General features: G+C 42.3%; 1 protein-coding gene across 11 annotated transcripts in view; it reads left to right on the top strand.

Annotated features, from left to right (window-relative positions):
* The window catches only part of NTNG1 (netrin G1), a 168804-nt gene that overhangs the window by 35852 nt on the left and 110856 nt on the right, over positions 1-22096 (top strand). The window lies entirely within an intron of this gene.

Genomic DNA, 22096 nt, shown 5'->3' with positions numbered 1-22096 from the left:
TTGTCCCTGGCCTCCACTGGGACATGGAGCCATTGACAGCCACTCTTTGGGTGCGGCCATCAAGCCAGTTCCTTATCCATCTAGTGGTCCACCAATCAAACCCATGTGTCACCAGTTTGGAGACCAGGATGTGGTGCGGGACAGTGTCGAAGGCTTTGCTCAGGTCCAGGTAAATGACATCAGTTGCTCGCCCCTCATCTATTAATTTTGTCACCTGCTCATAGAAGGCCACCAGGTTGGTCAGGCAGGATTTGCCCTTGGCAAAGCCATGCTGACTGTTCCCAGTCACCTCTTCACTATTCTTTTGAGCGAGTAGTGACTCCAGGAGTATCTGCTCCATGATCTTTCCAGGCACAGAGGTGAGACTGACTGGCCTGTAGTTCCCTGGTTCCTCCTTCTTACCCTTTTTGAAGATGGGGGCAATGTTTCCCCTTTTCCAGTCTGTGGGGACTTCACCAGATTGCCATGACTTTTGAAATATAATAGAGAGGGGTTTAGCAACCTCATCTGCCAGTTCTCTCAGTACCCGTGGGTGTGACCCGTCAGGTCCCATGGACTTGAACACTTTCAGGTTCTTCAGATGATCACGAACCTGATCTGCACTTACAATGGGCAGTTCTTCCTCCCCGTCCCTGGCTTTGACTTCCATAACATCAGGAGTGTGGCTAGAGGCCCTTGCAGTGAAGACTGAGGTAAAGAAGTTATTAAGTACCTCAGCCTTTTCCTCATCACTTGTGACTATGTCACCATTTTCCTTTCTGAGGGGGCCCACACCTTCCCTAGTCCTCTTCTTCCCATTAGTATACCTGTAGAAGTTCTTAGTGTTCCCTTTAACCTCCCTGGCTAGATTCAATTCAAACTCTGCTTTGGCTTTCCTAACCAGGACTCTTGCTGCTCGGGCAGCTTCCTTATATTCCCCCTGTTCTACCTGTCCTTCTCTCCACTTCCTGTAGAGTTTCCTTTTAAGTAATAGTGTGTCCAGTAGCTCCTTGCTCATCCAGGCAGGCCTCCTAGCATTCTTACCTGCTTTTCTCTTTGTTGGTATACATAGCTCCTGGACACAAAGGAGGTGGTCCTTGAATACTGACCAGCTGTCCTGGGTCCCTCTTCCCTCCAGGGCTTTGTCCCACGACACTTTGGCTAGCAGATCCCTGAAGCGATCAAAATCTGCACGCCTAAAGTCTAGGGTCGTAAGCTTGGAATACTTCCTCCTGACTGCCCTGAGGATATTAAATTCAACTGCTTCATGGTCACTGCAGCCAAGGCCGTCTATGAGCCTCACATTGCTTACCAGCCCTTCCCTGTTGGTGAGAACAAGGTCCAGCATAGCACCATTTCTTGTTGGTTCCTCCACCATTTGGAGGAGGAAGTTGTCTTCTATGCATTCCAGGAACATCCTGGATTGCTGGTGCCTTGCTGTGTTGTCCCTCCAGCAGATGTCCGGGTGGTTGAAATCACCCATGAGGACCAGGGCTTGTGACCTGGAAGCCGCTTCTATTTGCCTATGGAGGGCCTCATCTGCTTGGATCTGCTGGTCAGGTGGCCTGTAGGAGACCCCCACAGTAATATCTCCTTCCCCTGTCCTGCCTTTAATTTTAACCCATACGCTCTCAACTAGCTCATCATCCCTCTCCAGTTGGAGCTCCACTGATTCCAACTGGCTGTTGACATAGAGGGCAACACCTCCTCCTCTCCTTCCCTGCCTATCCTTCCTAAAGAGTTTATACCCATCTATCCCTACATTCCAGTCATGGGATTCATCCCACCAAGTTTCAGTAACAGCCACTATGTCGTGGCATCCCAGCAGCACAGTGGCCCTTAACTCATCCTGTTTGTTGCCCAAGCTGCGCGCATTCGCATAGAAGCACTTCAGCTGGGCTGACCCTGTCCTCCTCTTGTGCCAATTCCCCTCGGTTTCCACAGAATGTCCTGGTGGATCATTCGTGGCTTGCCTCAGGGCAGCAAGTTGAGAGCCCTTACCAGCTCTCCTTCTCTCTACTGCTGGTGAGCTGCCCCTCTGTTTGTCACCAGCCAGCAGGAGACTATTAACCCCTTCCCCCTTCAAATCTAGTTTAAAGCCCTATCAATGAGCCCTGCCAATTCCTGCCCCAGGATTCTTATCCCCCTCTGTTTCTGCTCCATATACATTGTGTTGTCTCTATATTTGTTTGTTGTTGTTTTTTAATTGAGTTGAAAGGGTTTTGGCTTACCACAGAAAATACATCTGAAAGGGTTTGGGAGGCACCAAAATCCTGAAAGCTTAAATTTCTAAGTATTGCTGCTTAAGTGAAATACAAATTGGACATTTTCGAATTTATATAGAAAGGGTCTTTTCTGAGAAAGTTCTAATAAGTGATATTTTACATCACTCGCTAGAGAAGTTATGTACTTCTAACATCTTGGAAAAAAGTTAGTGTGGCAGCCAGGTGCTTCTGCAGCATCTAATGTCAAGTGTAGTCTCTTAGTATTCCTTTATGCAGCAGGGTAAGTTCTGATCAATATAGAATATATTATTTGAACTTATTTTTGAGTGTCTTGTTAGGAAGCAATTTAAATATATATTGTTAGAACTGGCGGGGGGTGGGGTGATGTGTTCTGTGGTACATACTAATTTTAGATTACTAAGATAAATTCTGATTGGGAGTATTCTAGTACTTCAGGCACACTGCTGCTGCAGTTGACTACCTGTCAGGCTTGCTCTTCATCTTGCTCTGCAGCTTTCCCTGTTGAGCTAAGGGGACACAGCGCACAACCTCAGGATCCTTCAGCTTTGGGAGCTTGAGAACCAGCAGTACTGCATAACTGAATCAAAGCACTTCCAGTGAGAGCACGCAGAATAGACCCATAGCTTTAGTATCAGCTCCAGCAACATCAAACAAGCAGTTCCTTTCCTACCAACTTGCCTCCTACATCACCGCTTGCTAAGGCACTTCTGCAAGAACATACACACCAACACACAAATGAAGAGTCAGCATACAACAATTTCTACAGGTAGCCACAAGGTTAGAAATAATCATATTGCTTACCTATAAAATGCTGTCCACAGATTAATGCTCACAAAATTCTAGAATAGTAATTTGAAGCTTTCCATGCTTGGAAGTGACCAGAAACCATCACAGCCTTCTGAAACTTTAGTAATGCTCACAGACTAGATTTGAAATGCTCACTTAAGCAATTACCATCAGGTGAATAGGCAATCAGCATCATTAACCTGAGTTGGCTACATTTGTGAAGAGTCTTAAACTAAAGAATCATCTACCCCTAATTATCGCCTCATTCCTGAAAGCTGGGTCAACAGCAAGGAGAAGCTCCACCCATGGCTCTCAAAAGAAGTCAGCCTAAAAAGTTGAGTTGGAAAAAATGTTGTGCTTTAATACCCACACTTAAATGCAGCATTCCATTGGTATTATGGTTTCATATGATGAAATGTGTACTTGTGCATTGCATTTTTAAATTTAAGATTTTAGAAGTCTAGTGTTGAGATTACACAGGATTATAAAAGTGTCTCTTTTCAGAAGGATAATACTCCCTTTACATTTTGAACCTAGAAGCAGAATGATAGCACCTGAGAAAGATGTAGGTGGATAAAACTTCAAAAACTAAATCAAGCAGAGCAAATCCACTGTCATCTGTGGATAGCTGAAGTGGGATTTTGATGCTTTCTCAGTAAAGAATACTTACATTTTCTTTTTAAAAAAGTCCATATTTTATGTGTTAAGAGTCCAAACCCATGAATAAATAGGTATCTTAGAATAACACACTGAGGCTTAACATTCAGACAAGCTAACTAAACTGCTATTTGTACCTGTCCTCAGCCCACTCTTTCCCTAGCCCACATACATGTGTTTTTCTAGGTATGGGATTACTGAATTTTTATATAGCATGTAGGCAGTTCTGTGTGTAATTACCAGTGTGGCAGAAACAAAATAGTTCTGATTAACAAAACTTTTCCACTGTAATTTGCTAAGCAATAATAGAAGAAAATAGAAAATAATTGCAACCTGTCTATGGGTAGATGTGGCAAAGCTGTGTCAGTAGGGGCTGGAAAACAGCAATAGTCTGCAGTTTGGTACATGTCCTGTCTTCTTTTCTCTTGGGATGACAGTCCTCCTCCGTTGCTGATGAAAGCAAGATAGACTCCATCACTTTCAAGAATGGAAGCTAGACACACAGAAAGTTGATCTGTGAAGCATCTGGACGAGAGGTGGTAGACTTAGGAGTATTTGTTGCTATTGTGCCCTCTCCTGGTCCTCCCTACTGGTTCAAGATAGCACTTGCTTTGATGCTGTCTCCTCCTCTTCATCCTTGCTGTGGTTATTGCCCATTTCCCCTCAGCAGAGTCCACAGAGGAAACTCCCCCTCCACTTCAACCTTCGGTCTCCTGATTTAACTTGAATTCCAGCCACCAGGATGGGCAGTTAAGCTGATGAATTTTGTACTGAAGCAAGTAAGTCTGCCAATTCTGACCTCCAGGGAAGGGCTGTGACTTACAGCCCTCCATCCAGAGTCACTGGGGAGTGGAAGTCAAATCCCTTTGTGAGCTGGAAGTGTCATCGTGTCTGACTCCAGCAGTCATGTCTGTTGGTTTTGGATGGGTGCATTTATCTAAACAAAGCTTCTTCTCTGTTTAATTCTGTGTGCTTGTTGCTTTGGTATTTACAGAGAGAGTGATCAGATTCCTTCAGCATCACTTCTTCTCTGTCTTCAATACTAGTTAGAGATTAACCATGGAAAAGTAAACATGTGCTTTCTCATACCAAGTTGTCACCCTCACTTGTTTTATCTTGCTGTTGTGGGAATGTCCCAACTGGCCTTCTCACCTATGCCCACATGGAGCTGTGAGGTCTTTTTGTTTCCTTTCCCAGTTCCTTCAGCAGCTGTGTTGATTTAAATCCAGTCTTAAATTGCTGCAAGCTCTGGCCCTGCCTGTCCCTCTCACAGCAGAATATAGTGTTTCACTACATGCAGAAAAAAGTCCCCATCTTTCTTCTGGACATCTTGCTAACTACTGTCAAAACTGTTTTGTGACCTAGTCTCCTGCCAAGTCTCTTTCACGTCCAGGCAATGACTTACGTTGTTTATTCTTCAAGAGGACCAAAGGCTATCCATGAGTCCTTGTTTCCTGCAACACTGTAAGCTTTCTGAGGCAACTTGAGATGCCCATTCTGTGCACTTGCAAATTGCTCTTTCTTATGGACCATTCATATTGGTAGTAACTGCTGTACATTCAGACTACCCAACCCACAGCAGCCAGTCCCCAGAGATGCTATGGCCATGGACCACAGGCACCTTCCACTACAAGTCATGTTGTGTGAGGTCTGAGATGCATGGTTTCTGTCAGAGCCATTCAGAGATACAACTTTCTTATGGTCCAGGAGTCCAAGCACCTGGGTGACTTCCAGCTGTACACCCAGAGCTGCAGCCAAGCACAAACTTGCGTTTTTAAAGAATGCACTTTATGACAAAATGATCACAATTCTTCTCTACCTGCTTGGTTTTCTCCATAAAATGGCAGTTTTTAATGGAGGCAGGAGCAATTTGTGCTCCCGTGGTGGTCTGATCTCTCTCCCTCAGGGAGGCTGAGCTGTGACTGTGCACAATGACTCTGTGCTGACCTACCTGGGCTGTTCCTTACTTGAGACAGGCCACACAGGGAACTGTTTCCTTCCTCATTTTCACTGCTTTTATCTAAACCAGATTTTCACAGTAAAGAATACCTGGCTTTTTTCAGTATACAAGTAAAGCTATTTTAGGATTGCATTCTTAGGAATTTCAGAAATTGTGGCTTTGTCTGGGAGCTTCTGATGAAGTTCGTTAGTTAACAGGCTAGAAATCCGACCTTGGTGGGGGGGGTGTATTCAATTTTGTTAAAGCCATCAGTATTTGGGCAACTCAGGATTACTGTGATTGGCAGTTCAAAAATACAGTGATCTTTTGTGTGTAGAGCATGTTATGCTGGAGAATATTTAAATCAGTAATAATGCTATCAGAGCTGGAAATCAAATGCAAAGTAATTCCCTGTGCTTCCCATGTAAAATGACATTTGCTCTCTTGATGAATTGCTAATGTATTCTTGGACAGAAGAGCTGCAGCCCAGGCAGCTCTGCTATATAAATGGCAGAGCACAGAGAGTGGGGTTTGTATTTACCACTATTTACTGCTAACAAACATACACCTTTCAACACATTATCTCTCTGCTGTGAATTATTCCAGCTCTGAAAAAGCAACATCTGAATAAAAAGACTAGTCTCTTAAGAAATTACTGCTTTCTTCAAGGAAATGTTAGCTTGCTTTATTTGTTTTGAAGTGACAATATCAAATTGAAACATTATCTTTTTTTTTTTTAAGGCAAATATGGTTTTAGCTATGGTTCCTAGATAATCCTCCCAGCGATTTCCATGACTTTTACAGTAAAGCTTTTTTTTTCCTGTGTTCATTTCGCATTTTTTGTTTCTGACACCCTGTGCAAGAGTAGCAATCTGACTAATGTACAGGCAGACCTGTGCTGGCAGCAGTGAAATGAACCATACCCGAAGTACTCTCCAATGGATAGATGATGAGGGGGAGGAAAAAAAGTAGAGAGGAAAAAAAATCCCCTAATCTTTCACTTGGTACTTAATTGGTAGTAATTTGGTGGTTCTGTCTTTAGCAGTGATTGGCTAAAATTCATGCAAATAACCAAGCACAGATAAATCTGAGAGGTGCTATACTTACTTGTTTAATAGTGTCACCATAAGGACCTAAGAAAAAGTGCACTGAATTTGGTTTTTATTACTGTGAAATATACGTTTTGTCAGCATTTAAAAGGAATACTAGTTGTGAGATGTTTTTCTAAGCATACTGCTGTGCTACGATGCCTTTTCATAGTGGATTCATAAGGATTTGAAAAGCATGAAGTATTTCTGATTCCCAGAGGACTCTGACTTTTCTGGAAGATGACAGCTATAGACTGTACAGAAAACTTCCTGTCAGTGTGAGCAGTAGTAATTTTGAGCAGATGTATCATTTCATCTTGAGATTGGAAAATAGTATTAATTCTTTATTTAATTTACTATGCTCCCTGTTTTAATTAAAATCATCTAATGCTCTACATTGTGTTTCATACACATGGTCAACCAGCTATATTTAATAGGTGTGGTGTGGAAGTATTTAAAACCTTAATAGCTCTTTTGCAAAATCATATACTGTTCGCCATATTTTTTACTGATTCCTCTTCATGCACTTTCCATTCAGTCTAACATATCCACCAGATATTGCAGTAATATCACACTGCAGTTACTTTGAGAAACCAAGGAGGGAAATTAAATATATACATTTCAAAAAGGGAAACATACTTTCTGGCTTTATGCATTTTATAATGAATATAGGTTTTGTACTTAATACATTTTATTTCTTACAAGTGATTGAATGGCTGTGACCCAAAAAAAACGCCTAACAGAAACCTCACCAGGCTAATCCTTACAGAGAGACATTAGCAATTCAGGGGCTGGCAGGTTCAGGCAATACCTTGCTTTCCATTAAAGTTAAGAGTTCCCAAGACTTCTAATTTCAGCCTTAATATTGACCTGCATCATCAGCTGGTATCCAGAAATTATTTTTTTTTCCTGGTTCTTGCTAGATTGCAAACTGCTTTTAGCAAACTGCACAGTATTTCCCTATCTCTCCATTACAAGTGTCTCTAGTGGGTTTCTCATGGTTCTTTATGGCTCTATCTCCACAGTGCTAAACGGATTATACAGTGTCTGACATAATAACGCTTCACTCTCAACTGACACTTCTCGTCAGAAAACCAGAATTTGTGAATAAGAGCAACCTTGATTAGCTGCATGGAAATTACATCTATTCAAGAGAAAAACAGTGATCTGGGCTACACTGATGTGACACACAAAGTTCCTGGGGGACTGGGGATCTCTTTTCATGTCATGCAGAACATTAAGTAGGATGCTCTCAGATGTGTTCATCTGTAGATTTAAGAGGATAAGTCACATCAGGTGTAGGACAAAGGGCTTTAACTAAATAGTGTGATACATAATGCACCTACTTTCTCCTAGAACTTCCTTCACAAATAATCTTAGCACCAAAACGTTTATAGGAATAGCCCTTTTATGCCCCAGGGTTAACAGGGATGTCAAACCTGGTGACAGGGTTGCAGCTGCTTTGCTGGCTGAAGACAGCCATTCAGTGGTATCTGAGCTTGGGTTGTTCAGGAGGGAAAAGTGGAGCAAGGGTTTTGTAGTTGATGTTCTACCAAGATGTGTGTTTGCCGCATCCCTGTTATTGAGGCTCAGACTTTTACTTTTGCTGTTGATGCTCTGTACCTGTAATATGTAGGTTTTTTACAAGCTTAACTCTTAAGGTTTTGGTGCAATTTTATGACTAAAACTGCAATCCAAGGCACTCCACATTAACCCAGATCTAGTTACCTTTGGTGTTTCCATTAACTGCCACCAAATTCCACAAACTATATTTAAAAATCCTCAAGTGTGTGAGGTACAGTTTCCAAAACAATTCTCAAAAGATGTGTTAGGCTGTCAGAGAAGTAAAAACACAGATTTAAGAAAACCCCATGACCATCTGTGAGAGTCTAATAAGTTTGCCTCTCTCTATGTGAGTCAACAAAGATAAAGTGATAGCAGAGCCACTGGAAAGAAGGTGGAAAGAATCCTGTCCACCAATCCTGGATGCAAATCAGCTTGTGATTGCATCGTGATAACACGGGACTACAACAATGGACCCAAGGACCCAGCCATCACACCTTTAGGGCAAGATCTCCACCCATCAAGTTCCCTGGGCAGGGTGATACAATGGGTTTTACCACCTGTTTCCTGAGCCTTGTCTGGATGGAGACTGGGTAGACGGAGATTCCGCCCCCCTCCATCCAGGATCTTGCCCGGGCACACAGCAATGCACAGAACCTAAGGATTATTTCCTGCCACTGGAATTCCTGAGGGACAATATTTGAATACATACCTAAGGACTAAAAACTGTATAAAAGACTGGAGCAACTACTGGTTTGTGGAGAGAAACAGAGGAGAGAAACAGAGGAGAAAAACGGGGAGAAAAACGGAGATGAAGGAAAACACAGGAGACGGGCCAGGCCGCTGAGAAGAGAAAGCCGGTACAATGCTGCTCCGGAGAAAAGAAGCTGCCCGGAGGACCACAGCTCCAGCCAAATCCTCAGCACCCTTTCTCTACAGACCCAGGCTGCCGAGAGGAGCCTCAGCACCGTTCCTGTATCAACCCAACATCTCCCCAGAGGACCACAGCTGTTCTCCAGCAAAAGCCTCACCACCGTTTCTCTACAAACCCAACATCTCCTGCAGCACCTTTCCTCCACAGACTTTAACTGTCTTGGGGGGGATGAGGGGTGTGGTAATATAATTCCTTTCCTCTTCTCTCTCTCTTCTATCTCTCGTCTCTCTCTCCATGTCCACTTTCTCTATGTAATCTCTCGTCCCTCTCTCTCTCTTTTCTCCCTCTCCCTTCTTATCTCTCGTCCCTCTCTCTCTTTTCTCCCTCTCCCGTCTTATGTCCACTTTATTTATCTAATAAATAGTCTAGCTGTTGATACTTTGGCCTCGTTTGTGCCTCTAATTTCACAACACGGGAATATTTAAAAGAACTGTGTCTCCGGACCGAGACATCTAATGTCTCCGGACCTTGACACCATCGGAGTCTTTCATTTGACCAGCAAGCAGGGGAGCTGGCTGGCAGTGCCCCAGCAAGCCCACTGTGCTAGCCGCCTGGCTGGTGGCACACACTGCTTTATCTTCCATTTGTTTCTTTTCTGTGCAGGAGACATAGGAGCATGTGAGAGTCAGGCAATTCCTTCTTTTCCTTCCCTGCTTTCTCCATCACTTCCAGAGGCCTGCATGCAGAGGATTAGGCTCTTTGCTTATGTAAATTGCCGAGCTCAAAATATCCCAAGTTGTGTGTCCCCGTTAAAGACTGCAGTAGGCACTGCTGCTGCTCTCCCACCACAGAGTGATCGCCAGTTTAGACCTGAAGACAGCAAGCACACGTTTTAGCTGGGTGATGGATTACATAAAAGAATCTTTCACTGACAAATTCTGTTCAGTTTCCCCATTGCTCCATTGTTTCAAAGGCCTCATTATCTCTCCCATTTTCTATAGCATTCCCCAAAGGTCATATTACTGTTTCTGGAACTTTTTGAGAAAAAAAATAAAACTGTGGTCCTTTTTTTTTTTTTCAGATTTGAAAAAAAAGAATATTTTCACAGCTGTTGGTGAGAAGGGTAAAGAATGTGCCAGCAGCTCCGATGGTTAGCACAGGCTGCCTCTGTGTTGTTTGTGGAGAGCTTATACACCATCCTGCGCGTTTCTCCAGTTACTGCAGAGCCTGGCAGAATCCAGGAAAACTTTATCTGGTAGAAAAGCAGTTTGGTGTCAAAGCAGTTTTGCTGATAAGATTCAGTCTGGTTTGCTGCTGGTAACAATAGAGCTTTAGGTGGCTAATAAATAATAGATATATTTGTACTGCATGTATTAGCTGGTGTTACACATCTAAGGAATGCTGTCTTTGCTGTCTTTTAGCTTTTTGTAAGGAATTGTTTATCAATAATAACTTCTCTAATAGAAAAGTTTTGTTGGTCTTAATGCCAGGCGTCTAAACATGATGTGAGCTCTTCAGATATCAATATTCCTCAAGATGTAGATTCTCAGCAGGTCTGTGATACACACTTGCATTCACATCTTCAGAGCATTAAGCCTTAGATATAACTGTCTCTGAACAAAGATACTTGATAAGAACAGGGCAGATGGAGAGCAGCCCTGCTTGCTGTGCCCCTGCTGGGGGATATCCAGGGATGGAGAGAGGCTATGGGGATCTGTGGAGCAGGAATTTGTGTTTGTGCAAGTGGGCATGTAGCCCCACCAGGCCCCACCAAATCACAGGTGACCAAACCACACTGGGTTTGACCTATTTCTGAACAGTCACTTTAACCACACAGGCAAAATTTCTTTCTTATCACGTTTGACATGGGTGCCTTTGCTGAATGTTTCTTCCCCAACCATCAGTGTCATTCTCCATGGCAGGTTCTGTACAAGATTTAAACATGAAACCAAACCCTGGTGTAAAGCAGACACTCTCCTGAGAGGGAGATGAAGAAGCTGCCAACTGTTCAGTGCCAACTGCTGTGGGCATCAAGCAGCTCACTGTGTCTTCCCCAGAAGTGCAGGCGCACACTTAAAATACCCAACCATTCTCACTGGAGACTGTATCAGTCATACATTAGATATTCATCTTTCATTCCTGCCTATTACTAATTGATAGCTGAGGTCTTTAGCATGCATTATATCTCATTGAACATCGTAGCTGGAACTAAGAAGAAAATACAAAGATTCCTTAGAGCTAGAGATTTGAATGAAGAGGCTTTAGAGATCTTTGTTTTACATGATGCTTCCTTTTGTACAGTGATTACTATTTTCCAGCTGTCCAGGTCCATGCTCTGCTCTTGATTTGCATGAGTTAAATACAGACTAACATCAGTGGCTTCATCAGAATTACTTCAGATTTGCTCTCATTCTCTCTATGAACATGAGTACTTTTTGGAAGCTGCTAACAGTCCCAGTGATCCAGGGCCTCCCATGGTAAGGGTTGTCAAAGCATTTAGACCAAGCTTGAGCTTCAGGAAGAACAGAGATGTGGGAGAGCAGAGGATGAGATGGGGTGGGTTTTGGGCTTTCTCTCCTGCTTTCTGCATCTTGCACCCAGCCCAGGAGTGGTGCTAGAGCTCTTCCTTGATGCCTAAATCTAGGGAAAGCAAGCCATTCTTCAGAGGGGAAGATTATTAGTTAGTGGAGTTTATTGCTGATTTCCCTTACTAAACAATTTCTATTTGAGAAAGTCATAGAAAGACAAAATCTAGACTATTTTAATATCTCTTCCCGCTAAGCTGGGCAGATCATGCCCAAAGGACGCTTGAACGTTTTTTGCCATTTTTATTGTCTTCTTTCTTATCTTTCTCCTAAAAAGCTGCAGAAAATTCACTTGAAATGTTGATCCATCTGAACTTTAAGTTGACATCTGCATGAACTTGTTACCTGAAGTTTTGAGTCAGCTTCCTGGCTGCTGAATATTCTTTAACATTTTAACTATTTTTTTTTTCTAGCTTTTTTGCACTTGCCAGATTTCAGCAGTTTTGCAACAGCACATACAGGCAAAAAGAAAGAAAACACCTTTTTCTTCTCTTTCTGTTATCAATCAAGGAAACTCAGAGAATGAAAGGAAATTAGAAGGAAAAAAAAAGAAAAAAAGAACTGAGCAAAAGAGCAAACACTGTTATTTTTAGAACAGGCAACTGTTTCTGACTGTTCACCTAAGGTAGTTTTCTATTTCTCTGTAGGACTCGCATTCATTTCTCTCAAGGCTTCTGTATTGATCCTCATTCTTTTCAGAGTTCCTGACCTCCCTTCTTTCCTGTCCCAGCCCAGCTGGTATGCTTTCATACATCTCGGCTAGCTTCTCAGCACTTGAGTTTTACATTTCAGCAGGAACAGCCTTAACATACTTCATCTACTCATTTATACCATGGCAACTGAAGCGGTCAGAGATATCCTGTGGAACTCTTTGAGTGGTGTGTTGTTTTTTTTATAATAGCACATGTTCTCTACTGAAATAAAGTGTCAGGTTGATTTTGCCACAACTATGACAATCGCACAAGTCAAAGTTGTAGTGTGTCCAGTGGTGCCATTCCTTGCTTCATTCCTCCTTTCTCTGTATCCTACTTTTTTATCAATGCATGTTATTAATATGTGGTTATTACTAATATTGAATAGGTGGAATGGTCAATAAAAATATTAATAACATTATTAATAAAAACATCCTGCAGCAAATATTAATAAAACCTATTTACTGGTTCGAAATATTCAGTTGTGGAACAGATACCTCAGCAGCAGGAACATGTTAACAATTTAAACAACATTAGAAAAAAAAAAAAAACAGAAACAATAAACAGTGATTTAAACTGCAAAGAAAAAAGAAGAAGATGGGCAATATGCTGGCTTTGCCCACAAGGGAGGGAACTCTAGAATTCTCTAGGGCAACAGACCTTTTAACAGATGCTTATAAAAATCAAATTTTATAGATTACTGTCCTGGTGTGATGCCATGCAGATCCTCTCTTGCCCCTGAAAGGGGCAAAAGAATGAGACTCACACAAATGGATTGCAAAAGTAATGGAAAGTTGAAAAGGCAGCAGGTGTTTTACAGAAGCTACAAGCATAGTGACAAAAGAATCCCAAAGCATTCAGAATCCCCTATAGGACACCCAAAGGCCTCCTGTCACTTCCCTTTTCCCTGCCTGAGAGTATACCCAAAATTCCCAGGGCTCTTTCTTCCCCTCCTGCCCCCCCCCACACCACCCCACTAGGCTAGTCTCAGGACAGCTAGGTCTGAGACTGCCCACACACACACACCCTCTCCTTGCCAGGCCTAAGAGGCTTTGAGATACACCCCCACCATTACCAGATAGGGAGCATCTCCCACGGGAGCAGAGAGGGGAGAAAGAGGAAGAGAATGACTTTGCAGATGGATTTATAGGGTGCAGGATTTATGGGTATTAAATATGCTGTTTCCTGGCTTGGACCCTCGGGACACCAGAGGTGTAACATATGTGGCAGGAACAGGAGGGACCCAGCCTAAACTGCCACAGTTACTCACTGCAAATCACTTTAGTCCAGTACATTCAGTCACAAGGTTTATAATCCACAGATCTAGGTACCATGCTGCATACGTGGGGATTTAAACAAAACCAAAATGGCGTTGAACACAGGAAAGCTGCAGGGATAGAGTTTCGCTTTCTGTTGGCTTCTGCAGCTTGTTGCTGTAGCACATAAAGGGTTTATCCCCAAAGGCTTTATAGCTGAAAGCTTTGTAGAAAAGTGGCTGCTGCCGAGGCTTGCAGGGCTTGACAACTTTGTAGCTTTGCCTGTTTTGGAGAGGTTCTTCCAGCTGCAATCTTTGCAGTGGTGCTCATTGCTTCTTCCAATAAAACAAAACTGTCCTGGGGTCTTGGCTTCTCCAGGGTTCATCTCTTGGCCCAGCAAGACACATCTGTCTGCTCCTGAGCTTTACAACACTTTTCAGCAAGAGACCTTGCAGTCTTTCTGGGTAAACTGAAGTACAGCTCGGATTCCAAATTGGAAGGCAAGGAAGGCTTGGCTTCTCGGGCTTGCAGGGTTAAGGCTTGTGCCTTCTCCCACATCTTGGACAAGGCAAGGCACTCAGTCTTTGGGTTGTTATTTAATGATGGCCAGTGGCAACAAAGATTAAGAGATAGAAACCTGATATTTTAATCTATAGAATCAGTATTCTCCAAACATGGCCAAAGGCACAAACACCTGGCCCACTTGGCCCCCAGGGCATGTTTGGACAAGCCTGGGTAATGTGGGCAATCTCCTGAAAAACCAGACCTCCTGGCTCCTGCTTCACTGTCTGGTTCAGGGCATTTTTGAGGCTTTCGTCCCTTCAGGACAATGCGCCCTTGAAAAAAAAAATCTTTACATTCCTAAAGTGTTTTTGTTCCAACATTTTGAACAACTTCTATACTAGGTACAAAATTATTATTAGTGGAAATTTTCTTTCAAGAAAACTATAAAAATTTCAGAGTTTTCAGTTTGATGTCCAGCTCACAGTCCACATTTTGAAACCTCAAATTCCTTCACAAGCTACAGTTTCTGTCCTCTTAAAAACACGACTGGAGACTGTCTGACCCCCGCTTTCACAGGCTGTTCTTGTTCACTCTCTACAAGGGACACTTCTGCACATCTTGTGCCTTGCTGTCCTTGTCACCATCTGAGAGCCCATCTGCCCGCCTTATGCCTCTGAGCACAGAGGAGAAGATCTCAGAGGCTGTCTAAGGACAGTGCGGCTGCTGGGCTCCCCTGGGCATCAAGATGTGAACTGTGTCCACAGGAGTTGGGAGGAGATCTTGCTGGTACTAACTGATAAGAATGGCCACAAAGAACTCCAAAGGAAACAGAAGTGTTCTGAGATGGGGAAGACAGAGGGAATAAAGAGGCTTGCTTTCCAAAATCTACATTTTCTGTGGAACAGAAGAAAAAAAAAAATAATTTGGGAGCTGCCGATTCCTTCTTTGGCAACGGGAAAGGAAGTGTAGGCCTCTGTGGAAATGGCAAGAGGTGCTCTTTCAATGGCTGAGAAATTAGGGAGTTGTGGGGTTTTTTTTCACACTGTATGGAGAAGGAAAACAGAGCTGTGTGTTGAAGCATGGTAGAGGAAGTGAAAAGAGCTATATGAGGAGACACAGAGAAGAGCAGAAAATTGCAAAGGAAAACTCTTCAATAAGATATATGTTAAGTTTTATTAGTTGCACTATGGTATTTCATGAGCCACTGTTAGCATGTTCCTGCTCTCATATTCCACTCCTCCCTCTAGCCTATTCAATGTCCTTTTTTCCCTTCTTTTGCTGTCGCTCCTCATCCTCTTTCTTTGTGTGCAAGCAAGGTTATTACTAACTATTGATTTCTTTCTTGACACGTAACTGTTCAACGGTTACCTGTCAGATTTCCACCCTTTGGGCAGCCCTGCCAATTCATCTACCTGGTGTAATGTGCATAATGTGCACAATTTAAGTGATAGACCTAATGGTTCACCAGTGTCATTTGAGAGAAAAGTAATGCTGAGCATTCCTTGAGAGTTCCTAGGGACCATCTGCCCAGTCTTAACTAGTCTGAGTTACCCCCAGGGAGAAGACAAGGAATTCCTTTTTTTTTCCTTTCCCCATCATTTTGAAATGACAGCAGAGCTAAATAAACAAACAGTGTGAAGTAAATCACATCCTTAAATACATCTGGTATACATCTATTTCTCCAAGGAAGAGGGTTTTTTTGGTCACGTTTCTTCAGGCATTTCTGGTATTAATTGTAATAGTTAGGATTCATAAAAAGAAAATCCCTGTAAAAGAAAAGATTGTTAGAAGTGTGTCTGGAAGACAGGAGCATTATTTTAATCCTTAAGCAAAACACACTTGCTCCTACTTGTAAAACACTCTGCAGTGCCACCATATAAACATTACTGTGCACAGCTGCCTGCAGCCTGCCCACTGGTCAGTGAAACCTTCCTGCCTCCTTTTATTGCCCAACTTGAATGTAAAGTGCATGAAACTTTCAAAATCCACTCATTTTGTAAAGTTACTAATTCAGAGAAGAAAATGTATTGTTCCAAGAAAAAAACGTTACCCATCTTAATCTGGACTAAATAAGTAAAATGGTAATAGGCTGACTCACACAGGCTGATGATCAGCTTGTGGTTTTCACAATGACATATACTATAGAATAGAATAGAATTAGCCAGGTTGGAAAAGACCTTCGAGATCATCAAGTCCAACCTATCTCCCAACACCATCTAATCAACTAAACCATGGCACCAAGCACCCCATCAAGTCTCTTCCTAAACACCACCAGTGATGGTGACTCTACCACCTCCCTGGGCAGCCCATTCCAATGGGCAATCACTCTTTCTGTGAATAACTTCTTCCTAACATCCAGCCTAAACCTCCCCTGGTGCAGCTTGAGACTGTGTCCTCTTGTTCTGGTTGCCTGGGAGAAGAGACCAATCCCCACCTGGCTACAACCTCCCTTCAGGGAGCAATAAGGTCTCCTCTGAGCCTCTTCTCCAGGTTAAGCAACCCCAGTTCCCTCAGCCTCTCCTCATAGGGTTTGTGCTCCAAACTCCTCACCAGCTTTGTTGCCCTTCTCTGGACATGTTCGAGCAACTCCTAAACTGAGATGCCCAGAGTACTAGACACAGTACTCAAGGTGTGGCCTGACCAGTGCTGAGTACAGGGCACAATGACTTCCCTGCTCCTGCTGGCCACCTTATTTATGATGCAGGCCAGGATGTCATTGGCCTTCTTGGCCACCTGGGCACATTGCTGGCTTGTGTTCAGCCTACTATCAACCAGTACCCCCAGGTCCCTTTCTGCCTGGCTGCTCTCCAGCCACTCTGACCCCAGCCTGTAGCAGTGCATGGGGTTGTTGTGGCCAATGTGCAGAACCTGGCGCTTGGATGTGTTAAATCTCATGCTGTTGGACTCTGCCCATCTGTCCAGCCTGTCAAGGTCCCTCTGCAGAGCTCTCCTACCCTCTAATAGATCAACACCTCCCCCAAGCTTGGTGTAATCTGCAAATCTACTGATGATATTCTACTAATTAATAGGGGAAAGCTACATTTACTCTGCCTAAATTGAACCTGTGCCCAAACACAGCTGCTTCTCCACCACCACAGACCACGATTGTTTGTCTGAGGCTTTGTGGTTAGACTGGTCATGGTGTGTGTTTTGTGTCAGGTTTAGGGGCTTGGGTTTCTTTTACTTCGTCTGTGTATACATCCTTTGTGTTCTGCTTTGACATTGACATTGTGTTTTGCTTTAGTCTGTACACGTAGGAACAACCTGATCTGCATAAAACATTGGTGTCACCTTTCCTTCCTGAAATTAGTATTCTTCAAAACAAAGCAATATGTTTATATTGCATATAACAACCTAACTGTGACAGCCAAGAAACAAGTACAGTAAGCACACCATTTGGAGCTGACTCTATTAATTGCTATTCAGGCCATAGCTTAGATTAATTATTGTGTTTGTGTAGGATGTTCGTTAAGAGGTTTCCTGATTGCTGTTCAGAAGATTGATTACTTGTTACACTTACCTTGTGGTTTCTGTGGGGAAAACATCTTTGAAGCTTCAACATTTGCAAACATACTAAGGGCAGGCAGGGCCACTAGGAAGTGAGGATACCTACACCTGCCCCATTGAGAAGCCACGACATACATCTGCATTAATACCTAGCTAGAAAAAGGAGGATGCAGAAGGCAGACATTTATTTTTAAAGTGCCTGTGTCAAGAGATAGGAACATAGCCTTAGGCATGGATGTACCTCTTGTAATTACAGTAAGGGAAAAGAAATTAAAAAGCATGCAGAAAAATGCCAGGTGGGAGATCTGTGTAGATGAGGCAAATTACAAAAGAGCCTGCCTGAATTCTTGGTATATCCATCACACAAAGTTAAGTTTCTGTGCCTTGAATCTTATCATATGACAACAGAGTGACCTAGACTTTGCAGGCAAACCAAGTTAATTGCTTGATGTTTCTCCCAGAAACTGGTAGCTTTGAGACAGAAATGGAAATATGGAGCTTCCTGGTGGGGGGAGAGGGGAGGGAAAAAGCAAGCACAATGTTCCAGTTGGTATCCGGAAGATTTCACAGGGATTTTTACACACATCAACTTTCTTTTTGGAATTCAAGAATAAATGCAAGACAGATTAGGGGACATCCTTAGGCTTGGTGAAGGATAAAGGCAAATGTGAACCATTACAACATTGCACTCCTGGCTGTTCTGGTCTTTACCACTTCTTTTGTCATTTAGCATAATGTCCACTAAGATGGAGGAATGAGGGGAAATTAGGCAGTAAGGAAAATGACTTAATGATAATTCACTTCTTTTGTAATCTGGTACTTTTCCGTTCCATTTTCTTTATCCACCTTAGGACAGTGACCTTTCATTTTCTTGTGCTTTTCTTCTTGTGTCTAAAATTCCTCACTGTAGATAGGCTGTAGCTGCTGTCTTCAGACTGGACATCCTGTTCTTTGCCTCATACACAGCAAAATGAAGGTGTAATTTTCAGTGCATGAATGTGGTTATGCTATTTGGACTATGTTAGTACATATTAAACAAAAACAAGTAGGAATGAAGAGCGAAGACCACTGAGAACTCCAAGTCATGTGTGATCCTATTCCCCTGCACTTTGAGTGCTAATGTTACCAACACAGGATAGAGTCTCACTGGCAGAGATGGGCATTTTTGTGTTATTCCCTAATTTTCCCATTGGAGCATTTCCATGCTAAGGACTAAGAATGGGTAAAATGCTGTGCATTTTGTTGCTGATTATGATGGTTATGGGGGTATTAACTCCTGGAATAAAGAAATTGGGACCATGCCCAGAATATTATGGACATGATTGGTCAGAAGCAGAGTTCTAAGGAGTGATTGCCACAGGTACGTTTTGCTGTGGTACTGAGTTCTGGATGAAGGAAAGAAACCATAGCCAACTACCTGAGAAACCAGGAAGAGGGCCAAAAACAAAAAAAACGTGGGGAAAGGTACTTTTTAGGCAGAACCTTGTTTGGAAAGATGCCTCTCCCAGTGAATAAGTAAACTACTTCTGGGTAGTGTGCTCATGGTGCCTTGTAAGTGTGACCTTCAATGTACTCATAGCAAATAAGCAGGACTGCATTAAGAGCACACCTTCACCATCCGTAATTTGCAAGAGGAACCTCAGGGCTCCCAGCATCACCTTACCATTTAGGAAAGGAAGACGTGGCTGTGGCTTCATAGCCTTTATCTTCAGGGGAATGGCCTCAAGTAATTGAGAATTAAGGAGAAGGAAAACAAGAAGTTGTCTTTTTTAAACTTCAATTGTTTTTTTTGCCATTTTTTCCATTGACTTCAATTCTTCACACTCCTCCTTTCCTGTTTCATGCCATTATCACCTCTATTTCAGTTTTATCCGGTGTTGCAAACAGTCGTCACTAACTTGTTTCAGAATTTAGTTATGCTCTCTTTTTCTTTTTTTTTTTCCTTTCCTTTTTCTTTTTTTTTTTTTTTTTTAATTTTGGTTTCCCACTGACTTTCTTTTCAGATTACTGTCTGGAGCAAGGACACACCCCACAGCCTACCTGTAGAAATGCAGGAGTAAGGACCACAGTGCCTTAGAGACAGATTCCTGTAAGCAGGCTCTCCCATCACTGATCCCACTTATACAGTATCACATGTGGTTCACACAATCAGCTCTCAGATACAGTTGAAGTGACTTCAGAGAGGCTACTTTGGAAAGTAAAGCTGTGAACAGAGAATTCACATTTTGTTCTCTGGACAGACAGTTTGCAACAGCAATTGTCAGTAGATGCCTCCTGTGAAAAACATTGCCTGAGTGCTGCTCCCCTGTCTGAAACTTTCCACTTCTAAAGCAGTTAACCATTCTGTGGCACTTTACCAAGTCAGAATTTCAATAATGATACCAGCATCAGTTGTGATTGGCCAGGGAACCAAAACATAACTCGGTTTACACATATTTGAATATCAAAATCTTCAGCTTCTGAAGTCTTCATGCATTTTTCAAATGAAATTTATTTTGAGTGAAGACCTTGCAGGAAAACCTAATGTGTTTGAGGATTCCATTTCCTAATTTTTTTGTCTACCGTAGCTGTAACAAAGTCACAAAAGTTGTTTTCACTTAGACATATTTTCCATAACATTTCATTAAAGGTGAGAATGTAAGCAATATCATCCAGATTACAACTAGATCTTCTCAGCACTGAAGGGCAGATACATATTTTTCCAGAGCTTTTATTCAACCATTGTTGATAACCTCCAGGAGTCTAAAGACGATCTCCCCTCGAGCTTCGGAGTAGTTGAAGGACATAGCACAAAATGTGCTATGTACCTAACTTCTTCTACATTGTGTCATGTAAGAGGGATAAAAACCTGAGCCTTCTCTAAACCTGAAAAAGCAATTGTACTGAAAGAAGGGAGATGTATTGTCTTTGCAAGCATTTGAGTTGTTTTGGATTATTGCAAAAATTAAGTAAACCTTACCCAGCCTTTCTTACTCATCTGGTCTACTAAAGATTCAAAACCTAAAATAAATCCTTCATGCAGCCTTCTTACCATTGACTTAACTTCTACTGTTGCTGCCCTTTAAAGAAGTATTTTAAAAGTACAAAGCATGAAGCTACTAAGGAGACTGGAGTCTGGGGTGCTGTTTATAAGGATGAATGGCATATTTTCTTATGAGGTCATGCTCACATGCAATTATTATTCTTGGTATTTCACCGGTTCGGAAGAATTTTGTTTCCAAAGTCTAGCTTCCGCAGGCATCGTTACTGCCTGTTCTGCTAAGGCCATGCAGGCAGCATGCTGCAGCCTGCTCTCAAAGCAGCAGTTCTATTTGCAGAACGTTCTGTCTATTCCTAATTTAATTAAAACTCACTTGATGAATTATTTTAAATGTCATACTTCGTAACTGGAGGGGTGGTGGTTTTTTTAAAATGCGGATGTAATAAAGAATAATTAATTTTACATGAAGTGAGGTCCAATAATAAAATAATTCCAAACAATAAAGTATAGTTGGGAGAGAAGTCCTCATCTGAGATAACTGGAAGGGTATGCTGCTTATTGCAGTGCTGTCATTCTTTTAACCTGTACAATTATTCATAATGAAGAACATGGTGTGTCTGTTATGCTTTCTCTACTATAGAAGAATTTAATCTTACATACTTTTGCTTCTATTCACATAAACTACTGTTTCAGTTTAAACCCAGGCAAAGATTCCCATGGCCTTTAGTAGCTGTCAAGAGACGTGTGAAGGTCCTGTCCATCCCAAACACCAGAGTAACAGCACCAAATACAGATAAGGTCTAACTGTCTTCTTATTCCTTAAACTGATTCCTGAATTTTCCTATCCCTGATTTACTCAGGAGCATAGAATGTGGCTGTTCTGCATCCCTTCTCAAAAGCACAGTAACTAAATGAACGTCTGAGCTATGCTAAGACCAGTGCATGTCATCATGATGGTGACACAAGAGCAGCTGGCCATCCACAAAATAATAAAGGTGACAAATAGATACATCAAAATGCTGTCAAGATAGGTTGTCTTCATCCCCCTTTGGGCAGCGTCTCTCAAACAGACTGGGCTTGGACTATTCAGGGACTTGCTACTATAATACCAACGTGTAAGCAAGTAGGAATAATTAATACATTCAGCAGCCCAGGGAAAGGGATTGTAGGAATCTTGTTAGTGTAACCAAACTATATTTTCCGTAGACCCCTGGTATTCAACATAGTTGTGTCTTTAGAACCCCAAAGCAACCTGAAAATTGCTTGGCAGTCTCCTGAACAGCAGGATGAGAAACACTGAGTTTGGAATCCATATTCGGCATATAATCTGCTTTTTAATGGCATACATGGTATTGAAAAAGCAAAATCCCCTTCATGATGATGACTGACAAACATATCTTAAATGAAGGTGTCCTGAAGGACTTATAGCCTGCAGCATAA

This window comes from Melanerpes formicivorus, unplaced genomic scaffold (assembly GCF_026170545.1).
Source record: "Melanerpes formicivorus ecotype bairdi unplaced genomic scaffold, bMelFor1.0.p_v2 SCAF_7, whole genome shotgun sequence".
Taxonomy (NCBI): Eukaryota; Metazoa; Chordata; class Aves; order Piciformes; family Picidae; genus Melanerpes; species Melanerpes formicivorus.
The sequence above is the reverse complement of the archived record's forward strand: the minus strand, read 5'-3'. Positions and strand labels throughout refer to the sequence as shown.